Source organism: Vulpes lagopus, chromosome 1 (assembly GCF_018345385.1).
Source record: "Vulpes lagopus strain Blue_001 chromosome 1, ASM1834538v1, whole genome shotgun sequence".
In the NCBI taxonomy this organism is placed as follows: Eukaryota; Metazoa; Chordata; class Mammalia; order Carnivora; family Canidae; genus Vulpes; species Vulpes lagopus.
Genome location: NC_054824.1, coordinates 85,406,676 through 85,431,287, shown reverse-complemented (window position 1 = coordinate 85,431,287; position 24,612 = coordinate 85,406,676). Strand labels below are relative to the sequence as shown.

Below are 24,612 nucleotides of genomic sequence, written 5' to 3'. Positions count from 1 at the left end.
AAAATAAATATGTATGTACAGACATAGTAGGAAAACATTAAGGAGATTTTCATGCCTCAAATGTTTTGAGCACACAAATTAGGAGATCCTAGTTTAAAAATAGTGACAAATGGAAAGATCATCCTAAAATTAATTAAGAAGCTAGATGTAGATGAATCATTACCATTAAATGGGCACTGACCAAAAATAATATTGTGCCCTGAATATTAACTTAACTTGTCTATAAAGTGGCCATTTTCACAGAGTAATAATAGTACGTTGGCAATGTGAACCATCACAAAAAGCAAGTTTAAAAGCAATGCTGCTAACCAAAGACAGACAAGGGAGATGTGTACAAAAGGGGTAAGATTCCCCAAAAGCTTAAGCCCCAGGCGGTTAATTGAACATCCTACACCTGGGCTCCTTGTGAGGTTAAAATAAGCATCTGTAAGTGCAGTAACCAGAATACACAATCTATTCAAATTGTCAAAAAGTTTTTGACAAAATTTCATGGCAAAAACTGTCTAAAAATTTTCAAGTAAACATAGAATTAGGAATATATATTTCAAAAAGCATGGAATTACCTTAAGTAAAGGACACATTATGTGAAGTACTGATGTAAAAAAGGCAGTTAAACATTTTTATAAACTTTGACTTTGGAATTCAAAGTGTCATCTGAACATCCTTTAAAGTTCACTATCCTCTTTATGTTGTAAAATATCAAACCACAGCATCATGAAATCTCAAAGAGCTGGGATGGCTGCCCATATATTGCCGATTAAGAAAATAAGATTCAAGGAGGATTAATCAGTGCCCAAGGTTAAAACATAAACATCAGGAAGATTTTATAGGATGTACAATTATTACCAAAGTTACCATATGAGCTCCCCTACAGGCATGTGCTGAGTACTGTACATCACTTATAATAAAGAATAAAATAATATGTATTGAAATACAACCTTTGAAACATCGTCCTCCTAAAAGAACTTTAAAAGAATTATGGTACGTTCCCTGAAAACACCTCAATGTGTTGTGGCTACAAAGATACCTAAAACACTGGGCACCAACAGAAGTGCTTTGAATCTAACCTTAAGGATTACCAGCATTTAATAGCTGGATATGGGTTAATATGCCTGCAAAGGAGGTATCAGAGAATAATAAGGGAACAGGGCAAAAAATCAGGAGGGCGTGATGCCATGGAAAATAAAGGCAGGAAAAGCATTTCAAAAAGAAGGAAGTGGTCAGAAAATACAAATGTCCAATGAGATCTCAATAAGAGCTTTGGTAAAGTGATAGAGGTCTCTGAAACAGACAAGATGAACTGGTGAATGTATTGGTGAGGAAATGAAATGGAGAAGATGAACATCTCTGGAGAAATTTGAGTGTATTTGGAAAAGAGAGGGTAGTAGCCAATAGCATTTTCTATCTTTTTACAAACAACACTAAAACTCACCAAAGCTAGGAAGCGGACTCATTCATGACTCCTCCACCATCCTCCATACCTATTTGATTATGTGGTATAGATTATAAGTCCACTATCTTGAATATATCATCTTACATGAATATTCCAATGACTCACCAATAGTGATAGTATAAAATCCAATCTCCTTAAGGTAGGATTTATGGCCTTTTATAATCTGACCAAAATTACCCATCTTGCCTTCTTACTTCCACCCTAAGATGCAGTTGAATGAGTTAGGCTTTCCCATTCCTCTCGGCTTTCCTGCACACTGTTAACATTTTCCTAAAATGCTCCCCAATACAATCACCACTCCCCTTTACCTTCATGTATCACCTTCATGTATCATGTAATTCCTATTCACCTCTCAAATCTCCATTCCAGTATTATCTTTATGAATTCTCCCTTGATCTCCTACTATGTTCCCATAGTAACCTTTTTAGGCCTCTCTTACAGTATTAATAGTTACAGAATTCTTTTGTATTTGAGACCCCAGCAACCCTAGGTCTCTTGAGAGCAGGCACCCTATATTTTTATCTGTATGCTTCACACATAGTTAGCATTAATAAATGTTTTTAAGTGAATGAAAGGATGGATTTGTTACTAAGGACATAGTACAAACCCAAAGTATAACTAGCTTTAGATTAGGTCATAGGTGGGATATACATAATTGACTACTAGGGGAAACTAGTGATTTGTGAGTCACAGGTGAAGTTATTTCCTTGAACATTTTATGTATTTGAAAATTAACATGAATCACATTCTAATATAAAAAAGTTCACTGAATTACCTTTGAATTTAGTGACTCTCCTCACTGCCCTCAGATTGTCCACATTAAAAACAAGAGTCACCTAAAAATGTACTACATACCTGCAACGTCCAAAGCATTAACAAGAATATAAAGTTATAAATAATGCATTTCTTCCTCCCACAGTTCATAATCTGGTGGGGGATTTAAGACATGTGGAAATATGTACTGCTTTGAGCCACCTTCCAGTGCTATTTGGACAATGTGTCTTATAAAAAGCAAAAAATAAAATAATAAAAAAAATTTTTAAGTATATAGAGTGATCCTGTCTTAAATAAATGGTTTGGTAAGTGTCCCTAATATGAGAAGACATCTGGCTCTAGAATTCAAAGCCAAAGACTCTCTTGACTCCAGACAAGGAGGATATCTCTTATGTTAAATAGGTTTTTTAAGTATCCTCCTACTTGACAGTAGAATAGCCACAAGTTAAATAATTTTGCCTATTTTTCTAGCATCCAATTTAAAATGTCTAATAGAAAAACATTAGAAATTAAAAACAAATAAGCAAATGATAACTTTTTAAAAGGATTCAGTTTGTTTTATTGTACAAAACAGTTGTATCCTGCCCTATTGCTATGTAGGATAGGTGAGTGATTAGGAGTTTAATGATTTTGTGTGTGTGTGGTTCATTCAGAAAACGTGGCTTGCTTTTACATGTGTTTAAGTCCCAAAATTAGCAACCCTTTTTTCTTCCTTAGACCTTACATGTTTTTAGGGATTTTGTTGGTTTTTCACGGAACCCCCAAACTCAGTGTCTGTTAATCTAAGACAGGAAAACATGATAGAGGATAGGGGGAAATTCTGCAATAATAAAATCTCTATACTATTCTCTATATTTAAACTTCAAAAGAATAAAAGCAGCTAAATTATCAATGAGTCAAACTGTTTTCTAGTATCTTGGCTTTTAAACCAGGATCTACACCAATAATTGTCAATTTGGGGGAGGTTCATTTGAAAATACCCCACAGGTGGTGATTTTGATCTCTACTTCCTCCACTTTCAGAACTGCTGTTCTCATTCAGGCAGCTGATGTATTGCAATGGGAATGAAATCAATGCTCTTTTTAACAGCGTTATTTTTATGCTTTGTACTTAAAATTTTATCCCAAGCTGTAGGAAAAAAAAAAAAAAAAGTAAGACCACTGATCAATCAAAAACTCCAGGCCCAGTGATTTTAAGAGGAGATTCTCTACTACCCATCATCATGCTTTATTCACCATAATTCCCAGTCAGTCCCGTCAGAAGCCTGAGGTGAAGTCCTTAGAAGAACTTCCATAGAGCTACCCTCTTTTAGGATGAAAAATAAAAGGCATCTGGTTCGCAGAACGACTATAGACCTTGCAAGACTTCTGCATTTTGGTCTAATCAGGGATTTTCCAGAAATCTAAAATTATTATGCATCTTAAAAAAAATAAGATAACCATACAGCCAACTAGCTCTGTAAATCAAGGGGAAAACAATGATCTTAAGAAATGCTTTATGGGATCATTGTTTAACAGGTTAAAATCAGACGACTGAGGGGGGGGTGGACGGGACAACAAGTCACAGAAGTCTTGGATCATTCGAATTGTTTTAACTGATGAATCTTCTTCAAGGAAAAAAGTGGGCTCCATTTCTGTTTTTAACAATCCAGAGTGTCTGTAATAGTGCAACTAATGACAACCTTCCCGTTATTCTCACTTAAGAGGAAACCCTATAATAAGAGCTTCCCAAAATGTCAAATAATACTTGTCTCATAACAGGGCTTCTTTGTTCATTCACCATGTCTCTTTTGATATGCACAGATAATAAAAGTTCATGTAAAACTAAAGGTAATATAGAGCAGAAGCCAACACTAATTCTGTATAAATATGTCTGATTAATAAGAGTGCCATTGTTATGGTTATTTCGTAATGTCACGATTGTTACAAGAACAGAGCATAGAAGTACTCTTACTTTCACTGTTTTTGTTCATCCTCTGTCATCCAACCAGTTTGCGAATTTTTGTTCAATGGGGGAAATGAAGGATAGATTTTTGTCCATTAATTATTTCTGTTTCATTAGTTCATCTCATGAGCTGTGAAACTAGCTTTAAATTCATGGGGAAAAATTAAGGGTTTTATTCTAAAATTAAACCTCACATTCACTTAAAAAAATGAGTACATGCTCCAGGCTTAATTTCTAGGCTCCCTTTTTGAGACACACAACTACTATATTGCTCGGGTGTTCATGAGCACCTGAAAGATAAAATTTAGCATGACAGCACTAGGACCTGGCTAGGAGCCTAACATGTTAAACCTAAACCATGGTTTAATACTACAACCTTAAGCAACGTTGTAGGTCAGATTCAGTTCCAAAAATCAGAACCCCACCCTGGCGAAGTAATAAGAAAGCCCAGAAACGAGAACAGTGTACGGTTCTTTATTGGAAGGGAAACAAAACAGGTAATGGAAAGCAGAACACATTCGCAGCAAGCAAGACAGGCTGATAGACTTTGAAGAGGATTCTAAGGCTGATAGATAAGTTTGTGTTGTCATTACTTTGCTTTTCTCTTTGAATTTTTATCTCCCAGATCCTGGCCTCCCCCCTTGGGGCAGCGGTATAATATAAAAACTTAACAGTCGATCTTAAATTTAGCTGACATTTTTATATCCTTCACAACATACTCTTTAGATTGCACCCAAGAAGGAGATTATTAAATAGTAGCAGGAGACCAGTTACCAGAACATTTTGACCGAACAAAAAAAACAGCACTATGCCTTCTCGCTGACAAATCAAACAACATTTATATAATCATTATAATCAATTTCATAAATAAAGGCCTATTAATGACTAGGGGAAAGAAAAGAAAGAAATTCTATTTCTCCCAGGTCCCTTCATTGGCTCCTCAGACCCCACATTAGATTCGGCGGTGGAGGAAGCTATGCATGAAAAAAAAGAGGACTCAGCTGAACAGGAGCCTCCCGTGAAGCAGATTCTGTCCATCAGAAGGCAAGGACACATCTCTGTGATTCTTTCAGCCTATTTTTTTGGTAGTAATTAGCCAGAGTTCCATTTTGCTGGGGCTGGCATCGCTCACAGCTCCCTAATTTTTTTTTTTTAATTTAGGTTTTGTTCTTTCCTTTTTATAAAGTAAATTTACATATTTTCAGTCTCTCAATCCCTTCTATGTTTTATTTATGAATATAGCCCTTCTTGATGGTAACTTTAATGTGAAAGAGGTAGTAATTAATGTCCCAATCTGCTAGGTTAATCCCTTTCCACACTCTCTACAGAGAAGTTTAAGGTAAGTAACAGTTTACAGTCAATATTAGGTTTAATTATGCTTAATGAGAGTTAGTGTCTCTGTTTACTAACTGCATTTAGGTGTGTGGATCCTAGATGAGTTTTCCCTTGGCCTCATTCTGATTTGTTAATAGTGCCACTGTGTACTGTATGCTCAGTGCTTAAATCTATAAAGCCGCTCCTGGAGAACAAAGCAAGTAAGGCACCTGTTTCAGTTGAGACATCATTAAATGAGTGCAGCCTGAGCACAGCAGCATCCTTCTCTGGGAAGGGAGCTATTATTTTATACTGCTTTCCAAACAGATCCATTTGAGAGGCTAATTATTGCCTAAATTTCAGATCCTGGGTAAGCCTACACAGATACAATGCTGTTTCAATCTAAGTACAATCGTCACTAGTGGTTAGTATAAAATTCTAGAGTATTAAAAACTCCTAAGACTTTCTGTATTTGTTCTCCCTTGTTATTTCACATGTGAAGATCTAAAACTACTTTGACAAGTCACTGGTTTGGTCCTCTTTTTTTTTTTCCTAATAAATGTCTTTTGTCATAAAGATGTTTCCTAATAAATGTTGTCATAAATAAAACGTCTTTTGCACTTCACTATAGCGTATAGGACACTTTTGTTTCCTTACTGAGCTACAGAAATAAGGATGAAAACAAGTACTCAGACCTAAAGGAAATCACAAAGTGACACAAAAGAAACTTAGTACACCTCCTTGTTAAGAGATCCCTTTTTGCTTGGTTTGTGTTGTAGATGAATTCTGAGTACAAACGATCATATAGTTTCTCTATGGCTATTGATAGGCTAACCAATTCAGGAAGCATTTCTTGAGTACCTGGTCTGAGCTAAACACAGGATGAAACAGGCATATTCCCTTTCCTCACGAAGCTTGACATCTGGGAAACGCAATGGGCATAACTAGGATATAGTGTGGTAAGTGTTACACTCATGTGAGCAAATGTAAAGGAAACACTAAAAAAAGAGGTGTTGATTCTGTATTAGAGGATAACTACAGCATTTTTCGGAGGCACAGGAAGGCCATAGCAGGATGACTGAACTATGAGTAAAGGCATTACACATGGCAGGACAGTGTGTGTTAAGAAGACAGCAAATGAGGCATCTGGGTGGCTCAGTGGCTGAGCATTTGCCTTCGGCTCAGGATGTGATCCCAGGGTTCTGGGATCGAGTTCTGAATCAGGCATCCCACATCAGGCTCCCTGGGGAGCCTGCTTCTCCCTCTGCCTATTTCTCTGCCTCTCTCTCTGTGTGTCTCGAATAAATAAATAAAATCTTTAAAAAAGAAGAAGAAAGAAGGAGGAGGAAGAGGAGGAGGAGGAGGAGAAGGAGACCGCAAATGCTGCAGTGTAGGTGGAAAGAACTGTGTGCTTAGGGAAAGAAGGTGAGAACAGATAGGAAAAGTGGGAGAGAAGTTTGGAAATTAGGGGCTCAGGAAGTAGATTGGGACCTAATTAAATATAATTTTCAGTGTCATCCTGCACTAGCTTTTAAGTAATATGAAGAATAGAAAAAGGTGAATATATATCTTTATCCAACAAGGATGAGATCAGTATCAAACCTGAAAATTAAACTGAATTTTTCTCAGCCTACTGATCTCTAAAAACTACTTTCAGATCTCATAATCCCCATGATGTATTTACAAGCCCTTACATTTAGTTCAAAGAATTAATTTTTTTTTGCCATGAGAAAATAAAATTCCTAAAATGTATCTAATGTATCTAAAAGATTGTTTGATTATATATTAATGGAAACTAGAGGAGAGAAAAGCTAGGTAGATTCATATCCCAGGATATTCTGGGAAATCTGAAAATGATTACATGTACTTAGTGAAATAAAAATCTGCTTATAATTAATTTCAGAAATTTTCTGTCTTTTGAAAATTCTACATTTACTATATACTCTTTACTATTGCTTTTTGAAAAAAAAATAGAAGTAAACATTCCCTTAAAAAATCACAAACTAATGAGGCTAAAAGGAAAATACAATGCAAGCTATATACCTCATCAGAAAAGATCCATACATCTGGATGTCTTTCTACATTTAGCTAAACCAACCTTTCTGCTATGTCCTTTTCATCTCAACCTTGAGCTCCACATCTGTAAAAATCACCCGGCCTGACAAGATTGAGCTATCTAGAGGACTTTCAAATTACTGTTAGATATCAGGCACTCCTAGGTAGATACCCACCTCTGTACCCTTGGTCAAGGAAAAGAAAAGAGAAAAGCCTAGATTCAAATAATGATAAAGTCTCTGTCACCCTGATAAACATATTTAAAAAGTCAGTCTCCTCTTAATACCAGAGTTATATAAAATAAGCATGATCTTAGTATAAACTCAGTTATCAAGTTATTATAGAAAAATCTTGATGGGTAGTATAGTAATGTAGTGGTAAAAATATGCATAAATGCCCTTGATTTTAGTAAGCTTATGCAAGTTAGCTATTTATTATATTTGAATACAGATATATTAATATAATAAATAGATATGATACATAATATATTTACATATAACATATAATAAAATACAATAAATAAACATACATGTGTAAACACACATACATACATATACATTTCAGCATTTATTCCTGAAAGTTAAAGAAAAAAAATACTTAAACTGTTTTCATAACACAAATTCTAACTGAAATAAAATGTCCTTTAAAAACTGTAATTAATGGCTGCTGTGTCAAACAGTGAACCAAAGGGTCAAACCTTATAATTCACAGTTTGAGAGGTCATAGCTCAAATTATAACTTTAAAAAACTGATTATCTGTGAGTAATTTGACAAATCCATCTAATATACTCTGAATGCATATAAAATCTTTTTGAGAGTAAAAAGGATGTATGTCCAAGTGGACAGCTGATGGAGGAAATGGCCTTTTTACTGAACAAGGCTGAAGTCCAGCATAATGACTTGGAATGCCTTTGAATGAGCATGCAAGGCTGGAAGGCCAAACAGTACACACATCCAAAGGGAGCATAATGAACAATCTGATCAGAAGACAAAAATATTCCACACACATGTCCAAAGAGAGGAAGGAAAAATACACATTTCCATCACCTACTCCTTTATCACCATTACTATAACCCAATTCCTGGGTAAAAATTTGGACTATTAATAAGTAATCTTTATAAGGGATAATATTTCATCATTTTAAAAATACTAGAAATTCCCATGATTTTTTAATCTGAAATTTGAAAGCACATATTGAGGTCATTTACATCATATATAGTAAGCCAGGTTTACAAAGCTGGTTTCTTTATGACTCACCTTGAGAGTAAATATTGCTTTATATATCTCCATCCTGAGGCTACCCACTCCATAAAACCTAATCTGAAATAATTTGGCCAACCTGCATTTTTTTAACCTAGAAGTGATCTACTACTATTAATATGGCAGGTCATTGAAGATAATTTCTCCACTATAAATTCCCTAACCCATTTCAGAGTTGAGAAGTCCAGCAAAATAAGCCATTTTATTACATATCTATGTCTGTAATGTTTACTTATGTGTTTATTATATTTGCCAATTAGATGCTCAGCCCCACAAGAATGAGGACTATGCCTCTACTGTTCAGCAGATTACCTAGCACCTGAGAAGTTCCTGGCAGAGCAGACATTGACTAAATATCTGCTGGAGTTTGAAAAGAAGGCATGGAGAGAAAGAAGATGGAAGGCCTATGGTTAGCTAATCTCTTCGTTATTTGTGTGGCTGTAAAGAGAAAAATCTAAGAAAAGAAAATGTACGTTCTATTTAGTCAGTTTCCCTACCCAACAATTCACTGATCCATCTATATATCTATCTATCTATCTAACCACAAAGATTTAAAATGGCTTCAAAAAGTATATTGTTGCAAGATAAAATAAAATAAATGAAAATGGAATATACAATAGGAAACAAGATGTTTATATATGTACTCATGTAAAGACAATTAAATCATAGGAAAGGAAGGGAATTTATTTTCTCAATTTCTTCAGTTTAAATTAATCTTATTATAACCACTATTGTAATGCTCTTACTGTAACAAAACAGAGAATATTGACCAGTTCCTCAACTGGCCATAAACCATAACAACCTCTACATAACCAGGTTCCTTATATCATAAGCCATAGTAGAGTCTATTGGAGGAGACAAATATTCAATTAAAATAAAATGTAATAAGTTATAACAGTAAACATAGGCTTTCATGAGAGAACAAAGCACGATTCTTCTCTGAACCAGCAAAAATGCACTGTGTCCTGTTCCAAGAGACTTTTCTGATACACATAAATACTGTGGTCTCTTGATATACAAGGAACTACATGCTTTCAAATGTTACTAGTACAAATAAGGTCTGAACATGTAAATCACTATATCATAAGAAAACACATTTGAAAAATGTCCTTTTTCTTAAAAGTGAAAGTCTAACTCTGATTCCACTTAGCCTGGTAATATGCTTCTGTCATTCCGTTGGACCAGCCCACACATACTGGGTTCCTGATAGGTCCTGGGCTCGGCCATCTGGCCCTTTATTTACTTAATTCTTTTTTAATACTGACAAGTGTATTAGTAACACTTCCTTGATCACTGGTAAATATAGAGCCACCACACAACCAAGATTTTCCCTAATTCTGAAAGTCACTAATTAGTTGTGGGTAGGGGTTGGGGAGTATTACAAAGATATGTTGAGCAGTACTACAATAAGTAATCTAATTCCCAAGAAGAAAGCATGTTAATCTGTTTCCCACTTCATTAGAGGAATAAAAAACATCTTGTCATCACTAAAGGATACAAAGAGAGACCTGGATATTAGGGGGGATGGTAGATAGGGAGGAAGAATGAAAGCAGCATTTGGGCAGGAAACACAAATCCCCTATATATCTTGGACAATGTTCACGGTTTTCCTTGATATCTTTTGATTGATCTATTTAGCAGTGTGTTTCACAAGTGCAGTTTATTCATTAATAAACACAAGCTTGCAAAGGAAATGAAGGTAAATGAATCCTATTGAGAGGAACTGATCATTCTACTGGTACTTATGTTATACAGTAGGCAACTCTGGAAGCTGCCTTAATCTTTTCAAACCAGTAAGGTCTCAATTACTTGAACTTGCAGAGTGAAACAGTGTGAGCTTAAAGGAGAGAAAGCAGTTTCCAAAGGGAGTAAAGAGTCATTTAGAGAGGAGATATGGTCAAATTATAAGTACTGAAACTATAAATTTATGTATTTTAAGTCTATTAGAAAACCAATTCATTTTTAGGTTTTTTTTCCCCATCGGATAAGAGATAGTCTAACAGGTTCAATTTTCCATAAACTTTAGATTCTCCAAAGAACATCAGCTGATCATTGTGTGTGTTCACACCAGCATAAAGTTTAAAAAATCAACTCCATCTTCCTGAAACTAAAGATTCTAACTGTATAAGGTTTGGTCAGTTGTCCTCATTTCTAGGATCAAACAATGTCACATCAAGTACAACAAGATTATTTTGGGTTTCATTCTACCTCCTTTGTTCATAAACATTTTGGGGGATATGATCACATTCTCTTATAGTACTTAATCCAAATAACTAGAATCTCAATGGGAAACTTATAAAACTGTGAATTGTAAGGTAGGTGTTAGTATTTCTTTAACGAAATCCTTTAACTAATGAATAAAAGTTAATTGGTTCATATATGGAAGTAAATTGGCGAAAGGCAGATGAATACAATAAACAAAGGGAAGAAGTACATTGTTTAATATGTAATTTAAGAATTGTCAAAGAAGTGTGACATGTCTTATTTACCAGTATTTGAAAAAAGAATAGATGCTTTGGTATACAAATAAATGCAGGTATAGAAACATAATAGAAGCTTTGTGCTACAATGCTATGTAAACTTATCTGGGCAATGATCAGCTAAGAAGGAACAGAGGCAGTTACAATGCAATGATTTAACTAGCTGACAAATCTATTATTCATGGCAGGTATGTAAGCAGTCAGGGCAGCGATGTTGGTGGCCCCTACTCATCAAGCAGCTTTGCCAGTACAGACTGGATGTCTGGAACAGACAATACACAAAAACAATAAAACCTATAGCCAGCTAAAGGAAGATTCAGCACAATCCATCTCCAATTTTAAACAGTACCAGAAATCTCCACTGAAGAATGTTTTCCCTTGGGATTAGCATAATTGTATTTACAAGATGTTGACCAACATTTAGCTCTATTTATCTTACTATGCATAGCAACATGCCTGAAACACCTATCTAGAAATTCCCAGCATATCACCAAAAAAAAAGTAATTTTAAGATTAGTTGGCAGAAATTTCTGTTGATAGGTATGGCCATCATGTCGTTACATGAACAGATGGTCAAAGTGTGTCCATTTCACTGACAGTGCATTATGTGTGTCTTTTTATCCCTGAACAACCAAACCAAACAAAAGCACAACACAGAAGAGGTCATTGTGCCTTCCCTCATTTGGTTGGCAGCTTCATCTGTGAAAATATGAAAATAAAAAACAAAACCAACTATAATTCCTGCATAGTATTATTTCTGTATAACATTTGATCAAATAATTAAGTATTCATATCCAAAAGGCATCCTGGTGTTTGTGAACTGAAAAAAATACACGGAATCCTTAAAAATCCTTTAGCTCCATGACCTTCTATAAAAGGGGAAAAAACAGTCGTTATTTCTTGTTCTTTAGGTTTTTTAAATCTAACCAACAGTTTATATGAAAAAAAGCAAATTACAACTCTTGATTGGTATTCAGGTCTCTTAATAAAACCTCAGGAAAAAAATATTGAAAAAAAAAAGTAAATCCCCATATTAAAATCTATTTCCCTTTGAAATAGAGATGCTCTCTCTTTGTATGTAATACTTTTGCCGAATAATTTTTAAATGTTCCAGTTGAAATATTCATAACCAAATGAATTAACAGTCTAACAGATATCCAGTCACAAACTACTACATTTTATACCATGAGATCTCTTGAAACACACACACACACACACACACACACACACACACACACACACACACGTGTTGTTGTTTGGATGCTTAATATGGTTGCTTCATCTGTATAACCAACCTAAAATGTAGTTTTCCTTGATTTTGTGAAATAAAAATGAATAATATTGTGAGGAAAAGGAGAGATTAAGAATATATTTCTATCTATAACAGCTAGTAGTAAAAACAACAGATGAGAATTATATTGCTAAAATGCATCTACACATGTGGCTATGGAAACTTCTGTGCAAAAATAATGCTGTTACCCACCTTCAAAAAGAGCTGATGAAGTATAAGGTTTAAGAGTACATCTTTAGTACTTCTGTACCTTAAAATATTGCCGAGTATTAATTTTTCATCAAGTTGTCATTTTCTCTGACATTTGGTTTTATTAATCAAGGCATTTATCATTAATTTGTAGAAAATATCGTAATTAAGCCAAATAAAATAAAATCCTTAAAAGGTTAAAATTAGAAAGCAGGTGAATTAGAACTTTGACATTACCCTGTTGACATACTGGATCATTTTAGAAGCATGGGAATCAAGTTTTTGCAGAGAGTTTGGTGCCTCAATCTTGGGACTGGCTGGTTTTTAAAAAAACGTTATAAAGATTTGATTTAAAGCTCTCTGACAGTTTTGACATTCAGGTGAAAGTACTGCTGCTGCATTTGGAACAATTTGCATATCCCACTGCTAAACGGAATGTTTGAGGTGTGCACTGGTGTAAAGAAATTAAAAACAAGCTATCACACATGCTTAAGTGTATGTATTCACAAAACTGATGGTTGGATCGCAGCACCCCATCCCCCTCCAATGTAATCTGTGATTTACTCTTCTATAATAAATTACCCTACCATGTTATTCTTGCTGGAAGATCTAACCATGCATGTAAGAAGCAAAGTAATTACAGCCCCCTCTTGTCTCAGAAACCTTCTTCAATCCCTATGAGCTCTTCATACACAATACAGCAACACAAGTCTATTGTACACTTCTTGCCTGAAATTCTGGACTTGTGACTATAAGTAGCCACTAAATCTCATCCGCATGGTTTCTTGCACGGTTTTGTTGTCTGCAACAAATGCATTTTTAGCTCATATAGTTAGTTGTAAAGCCCTTCCTAAGGAGGAATGGTGCTGACTTTTTGGCTTTGAGCCAATATGTCTATTTAAGAAAAGGGCAAGGTATAAAATCAGAAATGTTCTGAACTGATTTCAAAAACAGGGAAGGGCCATAATACATTCCCATATAGAAGGAAGAAGAAGTATAGCAACACCCAATTAGGCTGAGACATTCTGACATGACACAAGGGTTCTTCTTTTTTGACTTACAATTTCAGATTATTCTTTAGAGACAGAAAAAGATATATAATGTGTTAAAGGGCAATAAAGACCTGAGGCGGTAAACCCAAGACCTTAAGTATTATGAAACTTTTCAAGAAGATAAAACCCATTCAAGAAAATATCACTGACATTACCTTCAGTCTTCAGAGTCTCAAAGGGCAATTCTTAATACTTCTTTTAGTGTGACTGTAAAAAGAAAATACTTAAAATTAGAAATCTTCCAAGGAAGCAATTTACATTTCCATAGCTTGTTTATAACTTGAGAAGTAGGTAGCTGAGTTTGTGTGTGTCAACTAAGATCTATAATTTCCAAAAGAAAAATAAAAGCTGGGATCCCTGGGTGGCGCAGCGGTTTGGCGCCTGCCTTTGGCCCAGGGCGCGATCCCGGAGACCCGGGATCGAATCCCACATCAGGCTCCCGGTGCATGGAGCCTGCTTCTCCCTCTGCCTGTGTCTCTGCCTCTCTCCCTCTCTCTCTGTGTGACTATCATAAATAAAGAAAAATTAAAAAAAAAAAAAAAAAAAAAAAGAAAAAGAAAAGCTAACGTATTCATTTGTATATGTGAGTACAAGTACACAGTAAAGTGTGACACAAATATATTATTTAAATCACTGTAGGTACAGGGCTTAGATGTAGACCAGGGTCTTTATTACAGTATTATTAATAGTTTTCTTAATTTACACAATTACAGTTTTTTACATTTATGTCTGTATAATTGAAAAAAAAAAAACAAATCCCAAATAGTTCTTAGCCGTTGTATTTGTTTATTCTTAATTACTAGAGATTTTGCAAAGATCTATTGTATATAATACACTGGTAAGTACTGATGAGTTAGGAAAAATGCGAACATAAAACACAGGCCCTATCCTCAAAATAATGAGTGAGGCTGGAGATCTGCATAAAGGAAGATAATCTATAGAATAAAAAGTAAATCGACAGAAAGAAACAGGGAGCAGAGGGTAATATGTTCAATATAGCTTGAACTGGTGTATAGTACCTAATGCAGTGACATGAGAACATGGCTTTATGTTTTCTGTCTCAGCAAGCAAGGCTATTATTGCAGGGTCCTACTCAGATTTGGAGGCAGGGATGTCAAGCAAATGGATGAGCCACTTTTAAATTCTTTTCCATCCAAATGCATTTGATGGTATAGACTCAAAGCTAGGACTGAAGTCAGGAAAACATGCATTTTTTTTTAAATAAAATATATTGTATTTGCAGTAAAGGAAATTGACTTAACATAAAATTTTCCTTGTCATCTCCAGCTTGAGTCCTTACATGATTATTCCAAGTAAGAATCAACATTTTTTAAAAATTTTTTTAAAAAAAATTTTTTTAAAAATTGTTCTTCATCATTAAGATATTCCAAGATAATATTTCCACCATTATATAAAGGGCAATCCTCCTTAGCAATCCAGGTTTCCAAAGTATGATCCAAGGGTAAGGCTTCTCCTGAAGTAATGTGACATAACCTTAATTTCTTAGCTGTTAATTTGTTATTGTCATTTTTAAGACTGGTTAAAGAAGCTGCAAAGTCTATGACCTTTCCAATGCTCCATCGGTGGCAAAAGAACATTGGTTTGCTCTTCTCTTTGCTCCCCTTAGGTAAGAAAACCTGAAAGTAAACTCTTTCTGTCTGTGGCAATGACTTATCTCCGTCAGCACGCATCAGCTGAAATTTTGAGGTGCCTTTAAAGGCTATTCGATGAGTCTGAATATAAAAAAAAATTAACTAGAAACAACTCTCCTATTAAAAATTGAATTTGATATTTTATGTCCTTGGAAAGTTCTCCCTCTAAATTTGCTATGAAATCTCAATGATGACCTTGATGTCATATTTACTAATAATCTCCACAGAGATTCAGCCATTCAAAATCTCAAAAGCAGTTTTACTAATGGAAGTACATACATAAACATAAGCCAATCCTATCATCCAGTGCATCTACAGTAAAAAAAAATCATTAAAATGAAAAATATCTAAGGATTTTAATTGATTGGATCTTTAATATGCATAAATAATATTTTATGAAGGGAAAACAAAGAATTGAACAGCAAACTATACCAGTAAACCAAAACAAACCTGAGTTTAAACTGTACTGATAAATGGGATTGAGGAAAGGAAGGTGCTAGTACTGTTATAGTTGGGATACACGAGTAATACCACATTTACTGTGTAACACTTAACTTTAGGAGAAGCACTGAAAATTACAATCTTTTAGGAGTGTGATTAGAACCATTAATCATGGATAAATCATGGATAAACCAGGAATAGAAAAAATGTTCAGATTGTAGGGATAAGGTGGAGAAATTTAATTTGGAGAAAATTAATTTGGCCATTTCGTGATGTATTATAAAAGTAATTTTTATTTAACTACTCTCTCCCCCACTGGAATGGAAGTGCCATAAGGGCAGACATTGTCTTTTTTCACTCTGTTCCCAATTTCATGAACAGTGTCTGCCATATACTAAGATCAGTGAATATTTATTGAAAGAAAGAATGAACAGCCTGACCAACTATAAAATAAGCACAAAGTCTGCATCCATTTACAGATAAAGAAATTTAGACATAAAGAAGTTAAATTTTATATATTAAACTTTGCTCTTTCACTACTGCAAACTTCTACAACCCATTGTTTAGTCTTCCATTCAATATTCAGTGTAGTAAAAAAAATATATATATATATATATATTCAGTGTAGTAGTGGAAAACAAACAATAAGCAAACAGGTTGGTAAACTTATAATGTCATATAATTAGTACCATGAGTGCAAACAGTAAGGTAACAGCATTGAGAGTGACATGGGCTGATATTTTAAATAGGTTTGGACAGGAAATCTTCTCAGAGGAGGTGACAATAAGAAAAAGTTTGCATGAAGTGAAAGAGTCAAATAAGTGTCTAGGGGACTAGATGGGCTATTGTTAAGAGGCAAATAAGTTAATATATATTACCTTGCTTTGAACAACACACAGAGCAAACAATACTCTTCATATCTATTATTTTATGAATAATGAATTTCCCCTACTAAATTATAAATTTGTCAAAGATACTCATTTTTCTCTCCCTATGGCTCCTTAAATAGTGCCTAGCAAATATCCAATAAAAATTTACAGAACTGAAAATAGGAAGACACAATTATCAGTTCATTAATTAGAAAAAGTAAACAGACTGTATGAATCTGAAAAAGTCATCATATTTCATATGCCTGAGTCAATCTAACTCTGTTAAAACAATGTCACTTCATCTTTTCTGGGTTTAAAAGAAAGATAAAAAGGAAAAATACATAAAATGGCTAGAGTCAGTAAATTGTAGACTTAAATAAAATAAAAAAGAATAAAAAAAAATAAGGTACAATATTAGGCCACTACCTTGACCACGTTCATGCTCTGTCTGCCTCCACCAAATTATTTTTATTTTTTTGCCTTCACCAAATTAATACATTTTTCTAGTGCAAGGATTGTACCACGCAGATTTCCAATTCACATACATGTTCCTAATACAAGTACAAGGACTGGTATACAGCAAACATTCCATAAGTCTTTGCTGAACTAAATTGAACTAGAACTATCTTTAGTAGTTCAGATGCTTTAAAGTTAGCTGAAATTTTTAAAAATAAATAAAACCAAATAGGATGTCACAAAAGAAAAAAAAATCTAGTATTTGGTTTTGACCCTCAGCAAAGGAGTAGAGGACAAGGTTAGTTTTCATCAATGATTGGAATATAGGTGATGGGGTGATATTGGCAGTGGAAGAGACAGATCACAACAGACCTCAGGGACTCTAATATGGGATAAGGATTACATGTAGCATTTTCACAGAATTGAGACTAATGATATAGGAAGATAAATATTTCTGTTCCCTACCTCTTACCAGGCACCGAAATATAAATCAGATTGATACATCTTAATACAACGAGTAGAGAACTATAAGAAAACCTATGTATATAATTTTCTGAATTTAGATGAAAATGCTTTTAAGCCACATAGACAATATAACATAAGAATAAAGATTTATGAATTTCACTACCTAAAAAAATTTTTCAAAGTAGAGTTAATAATCTTTATAAATAAATAAAATGAAACAAAGATCTCATTTTTTTTCAAGTGAATAGGCAATTTAGGATAGAAAAAGCCCAAGCTAAGATATATATAAAATAAAGATAATAATCTATAATGAATATTCTTTAATAAGCTTAAAGATGTAATCAATTAAAATTTGGCTCCTAGGAATTTAAGAGATGTTTAATTAAAATTTCAAAGAAATGCACAGCCTGAAATGTAGAAAACTGGAATGTAGAAATCTTAAAAGAAGTTTGAGGCTATATTTATATTGTAAGCATACTATTATGTAAGAGAAAACAAAATGCATCAATTTCAGTGTTAGGACTATTACAGTTATCATTTCAAATAAGTAAAAATTAAAAGCAAGCAAGATACCTTAGAACAAAATAAATGGAAACTGCTAAAGGCTTCCTTTATTGATAATTATAGAAAGTAAGTCTTCTTCATTAAATAAAATTTTAAATATGAAGTTTGACTGTACCTCATCAAAAATGGCAAATGAAAACTACTGTATAATCCTTAAAAAACATCACAAAGAATGTATACATAAATGGCCAAGAGGACAAGATGCAATTCCTCAAAGACTGAAAAAGACTAATTCAGTTCTAGTCTATAATCGTGCTTCTTAGAATGAAGGTATTCATTCTGACTTTGGATATTGCCAGAGTTTTTAAAGCACCCAAGAATCTAGTAAGTTCTATGCTAGACTTCTCCAAGAAACCATAAAAATGACCTGGCCAAACCCCATAATGAAGCCATCTAAGATCAAATCAAGTTCTACTGAACCAGTGTCTAGGGCAGCAATAAAAGACTATTCACTTGACTCATTCATACTTGCTGTTAGGTATTTCCGTTTCCCCTCCAACCAGAGGGGAGAGGTTCAGAAAGATTATGTAATAAATACTTCTTTTAATCCTAAAATCCAGTCTATTTCTTTTTTTTGCCATTTGTCTCTTTAAAATAACTGAATCCCTTTCCTTTATTATGTGCAGCTTTATTCTGTTCATTTTTATTTCCCAATACTAGAATGCCTTAAATAAATTCTTAAAAACCAACACACCAACAAATAAATAAATTAAAACTCAATGACTATAAAAAGTACACAGTCTAACCTGCTTAATTATTAACAGGTAAACAGAATGCATTTCTGAATTATTTACTTAAACTCCTTCAACTAAAAACTTTAAAGTTTTTGAGCTTAAAATGTATACCCTTCCTAAGAATCCATAAATTAATTATTTTAAAATATTCTATTAACCAATTTTAATAAAAGTAATTAAAAAACATCAAAGTAAATGTGAATTTAAACATTGAGATAAGTGCATAAGAAATACAACACATTTTTAAGATTTCAGAGATCAGTAAAATTCCCTTCTTTCCAACTTTCCCTTGTCCTCTTTCAGGTCCTTTATTCCATAATATACTTGTACAGAATGTACAGAAATATTCTCTATTAAATTATATTAATAAGATGGATATAATAATGGTTTTGGAGCATTTAGATAATGTTCTTACTCCTAAGCATATCATAAGAAATATGCAATGACAAAACTATAGAAAATGTTAATAATTCCAAAACTAGAAGGACAAAAAGAAGGCATGAACAATAAATAAAATTCACCATTTTCTCTGGATGAAATACCAGCTCAGCTAATATATTGAAGAATGACTGTTGCTTGATACAAGTAAACACTGATTATCTGGAATGCTGATGAACTGAACTTCTAGTTTGCTGAAGGTTCACCAGAGAAAATAGTTTTTGTTTAGATTTTTTTTTAACTAGAAACCTAAGATAACTAGCAGATTTTCCTTCATTGGTAAATAGGATTTTATAATTATATCTTCATTAAAATTGAAGAATGTATACTGCCATAGAGGATATTTCTTAAACTTTTGGGGGGTCCTAAGCCCCTCTGAGAAGATGATAGAAAACCGATGATCTCTTTCTCTAGAAGTGTACATGTTCACAAATTTTATATAAATTTCTAGGAGTCCAGGTGATATGGGAAACTAAGGCAAAAGAAAAAAATCATATTTCCTTACTGCCTACAGCCCATTGATAAGTCCTTGAAACAGGGAGAGTGATCTTCTTCCAGGAACTCAACTGCCTCTATGTTGACACTTTGCTAATGGCAAAAGGCAATCTTAGCTTAACATTATCCCAAACCCCCAGGATTCTGAAAGTCTACTTTAATGTATAAAACATAAAATTTTCTTCGGAAACTTCCTTCATCTCTCCCCCAACCCCACTCCAAGAAATATCTTGGCAATCATCCTCTAAGCATATGGCGCACTGATAAGACATCTGAAGGATCTTATGACTAAAGTTTTATTAGACAGTAATAAATGATCTTTTCCTAACAAGAACTAGCCCCCTCAAGGTCCTGGAAACCTTGCTGCAAAAATTTCTTGGAGACTTTATGTTATCCCTAACCCTCTCCCAACTTAAAAGTATATAATCAGTCACCTAAACCCCAGTGCAGTTCTTTCTGCACATGCGTCCTGTCCTTGTGCTTTAATAAAACCACCTTTTTACATCGAAGTTATCTAAAGAATTCTTTCTTGAAAGTTCAATCCAAACCCCAACATTTCCACATCACAGGGACCCACAAAAGATCGTTTGTCTTCTAATTTTACAAAATTGTAAATGCATAGACATTGGAGATTGCACTAACAAGACAGTGAGACTGGGCATAACAAGGATGTTTAAAGTTGCTTTTTGAAGACATCTCTAATAGCGAAATATTTTCTTATGATTGGTTTCCTTTCTTCTACAAGGGGAGTGTAAAAACAACTCTATTTAATTTAGTCTTAGTTAAAGGTTAAGTTGGTTTTCTTTTAGGATAATTTCACTAGCAGAGTTTGAGCTTTAGAGCAATATAGTGCTGTTTTCAAATCATTCCACATTCTAGAAGTCGCAACAATTTTCTTACACTTTTGTAACTCTTAGAGGATGCAGGGTCAGAGAAAGCTATTTAATGTTCACCTTTACTTCTAAAGATTATCAGATAATCACAAACATATAAACATTCCCTATATTCAGGTTTTATTCTAAGTACTTTTATGTATATTTGCTTATTTAAACCTCACAAAAACTCTAGAAGATGGGTAGCTAGATATCAGATGTCATTATTCTCATTTTGTTGATATGTAAACTGAGGCATAAAGAGATTATGTGATTTGCCAAAGATTGCCTCTCTACTGAATGGCAGAACCAGGATCCACACCTAGTCAATCTGGCCACAGAATCTGCACTTCTACAAATAGTACCACATGTTCAGTTTCAGTAATGAGTTGATAGGTTTTCTTTTGTGGTTTTACATTTAACACAAGTCCACCTCTTCACTAATACGCAAGACACATTCATACTGCTTTTTCCTAAACATATACATTTGGGGAGTTGTTCATATATTGTTGACAAAACTGGCACCACCTATGTGCAGCTGGTAGTTATATACCACTGTTAACTTCCCAGAGTCAAATGCCTAGATGAAAAAATAGGGCACCAGTATCTCAGTAAATGTAGACTCTACAATAAAAGCTGACCCTTCATTTTTCTTTTTGGAAATAGTTCTGATGAGATAAAAAATTGAATGATTATATAATCTAAGGGCCAACCAAGACAACAGGATAAATGGCCCATATTGTAATAACAGTTCCCAAAGGTGAGGGCAGGCAGACAAGTTGCTTTTGTGGCTAAAGCTGCAACAATGTGAAAATTTTCTTGGTGCATCTTTCTCACTGTCTGGATTGAGTGCTCCCAGAGATAGTAATAAATTTGTATCTCATTTGTTTTCAGAGCGCCAACCTTAATATTTTTAGGAGTCCCATAAAAAGTAAAGGCTGGAAAGAAAGAGAGAGGGAGAGAGGAAGGAAGGAAAGAAGGAAAGAAGAAAGAAAAAAAGAAAGAAAGAAAGAAAGAAAGAAAGAAAGAAAGAAAGAAAGAAAGAAAGAAAGAAAGAAGAAAGAAAGAAAAGAACGAATAGAAAAAAATCCCATTTTTATAGTTTGTACAGAAAAGTTTTGAGTTATAAATCTGTTCCACCTAATTTTTATTGAATTACTTCCTACATATAAATGCAATCAAGCAAATACCAATGAGATACAAATACAAAGGGCAAAATGAGGCAGAATGTTCAGCGTCCTGAAAATGGTTAAAAGTCAGATAAACAGGAAAGAAAGCACAGCAAAGGCAAAGAGGAATATAGATGCAGGAATGCATAACAAGAAAGAACCTTGGTAACTGAGGCAGCTTTTCATCATTAGAGCCAGGGACTTTTATGAAGTAATTGATTCCAATGCAGCCAAGCCTCCCTGGGAATGAAAATCTGGTTAAAATAAAAAGTTTATCTGGAATAAAATACCATCCTCAGCTCCTTTTGTCTCTAACTCATCCTACATACCATAAAAAACACAAATATTTGGAAATGATCTAGCTATTACTTATTCCCTATAATGATTCCCAATCACTTACAATATCGAATCCAATGTGTTCGGTTTGCAAAGCCCTCCATAATCTGGTTTCATTGTGTATCCTCTCTTCCAATTAATGCATAAAATTATACTCTCTAATCCAATCAGAAATTGTACCCTCCAAGCCAATCAGATTAAACCTGTATACATTGATTTGACAAACATTTAGTGAAGCCTTTAATATGTTAACGAGTATTTATGGAACTGAAATCTACATGGTCTTGGAGCCAAAGAACCAATGCTAATCTTCAATTTCTCCAAAACTCTATCTCAATGCTTTCCCCTCTCACTCTTCTATTCCTACCCAGACACCTATGCATAGTCTTCCCTTGGATTCAACAAAAATTGATTCAGATATAATCAGTTCAATCCCTCTCATTTTAGCTCAGACACATTTCAGTTTTGAAAATATGATCATTGAGATACCTAAAAATATATACTAAGAGCTAATTTATGCACTGTTCCCACCAACACTCTCACACAAACACAAAACATGGTGGATCTTAAATTAATACAACACATACACACAAACTCTTACTAGGATCCAGACATGCTTGTCTTCTATTCCTTTATCAGGCCAAGTTGTTGGGGGCTTTTGAACTTGTTCTTCTAAGGCTCTTCTCCCAGATTATTTATGGGATTTATCCTGCTATCCACACTTTCTGCCCAAGTCACTCTTTATTCTACTACCCAGCTTTCTTTTTTTCACAGGTTATCACTCTCTGCAATCATTTTGTTTATTGATAAACACAATCACTGTCTATCTTCCTACGTTAGGGATCCTATCAGTTTAGCTATACATAATTCACTGTCAAATTGTTTGCATTCAGGCATTATGCCTGGCATATGGTGAGCATGCAAATATCTGAAGGATAAATAAATAGATACAAAAATAATTATTAATATTCAATCCATAAATATTTATCAAGCACAGTGAACAAAATGATTTTTTTAAAGTTAAATCCCAGGCTGAGGAATGTTCTGCCCCTAACATAATTACATTTGGAGAAAGATTCAAGATAAATTTGGTGACAGAGAGTTCTAAACAAAATAAACTGTCAGAGAATTAGACCTAACATGTCTTGATACTTAAGACTAACATCATTGTTTTTCTCAACTACAGTTCCCTTCACATTCCACCATTAAACCTATTGATATATCATCATCAACTTTTATAATGTCAATAATGGTTGAACAGAACTGAATGAAGGCAGTGACAATGTTACAAATCTTACTTTGTATTTTACTGCTGAAATGGATGAGTCAGTACTCATGAAACGTGGAAGAGTTAGAGTACTAGACCCTAAATGTAGTAACATGTACAGATTCACTGCCTTCTTCATACAGTGTACAAACATTCTACCTATGCCAGATTTGACTATTCTAAATGCTTCTAAAGGTTAAAAAAAAAAAAAACATCATTCATTTAAGCTAAGGATCAGAAAAAAAGCCATGTGTGTAAAAGGCCAAATGATAAATATTTTTGGCTTTGTAGGTCATACAGTTTCTGCCTCAATTACTCAACTCTGCTATCATCTCATGAAAGTAGCCATAGGCAATAAATATATAAACACATAACATGCCTATATTTCAATAAAACTTTACTTACAAAAATTGTAGTATCATCAGGGAAATGCAAATCAAAACCAAATCACCTCACACCAGTTAGGATAGTTATTTTCAAAAAGACAAGATAAAAGAAAGGTTGGTGAGGATGTAGAGAAAAAAAAAAACACCTTTGTGCACTATTGGTGGGAATATAAATTGATGCAGCCGCAATGGAAAACAAAATGGAAGTTCCTAAAAAAATTAAAAATAGAACTGCTATATGATCCAGCATTTCCACTTCTGAATATATACCACGGGAAATGAAATCACTATCTTGAAAAGATATTTGCACCTCATCACTGTAGCATTACTTACAATAGCTAAGACATGGAAACAATGTAAGTGTTGATAGATGGATGAATTCAGAAAAAAAAAAAAAATTGGCATGTATATACAATGGACTATTATTCAGCCAGCCTGGTAGTTGTCAGGGTCTGAGGGAGTGGTGAAGAAGGGAGTTGGGTTGCATGTGAAATAGGTGAAGGTGGTCTAAAGGTACAAACATCTAGTTATAAAATAAATAAGTCCTGGGGATGCAATTTACATCATGGTGACTATAGTTTAAAATATTATATTGTATATTTGAAAGTTGCTAAGAGAGTAGATCTTAAAAGTTCTAATCACACACACAATATTGT

General features: G+C 34.0%; 1 protein-coding gene across 25 annotated transcripts in view; it reads right to left on the bottom strand.

Moving 5' to 3' along the window:
- Window positions 1–24,612, bottom strand: part of ZBTB20 (zinc finger and BTB domain containing 20) — a 770,327-nt gene that overhangs the window by 607,335 nt on the left and 138,380 nt on the right. For all 25 annotated transcript variants that reach the window (XR_005985640.1, XR_005985678.1, XM_041765260.1 and 22 more), the window contains one exon: window positions 13,968–14,019. The gene's annotated coding sequence lies outside the window, so the exon portion shown is untranslated. The remainder of the gene's footprint in view (window positions 1–13,967; window positions 14,020–24,612) is intronic.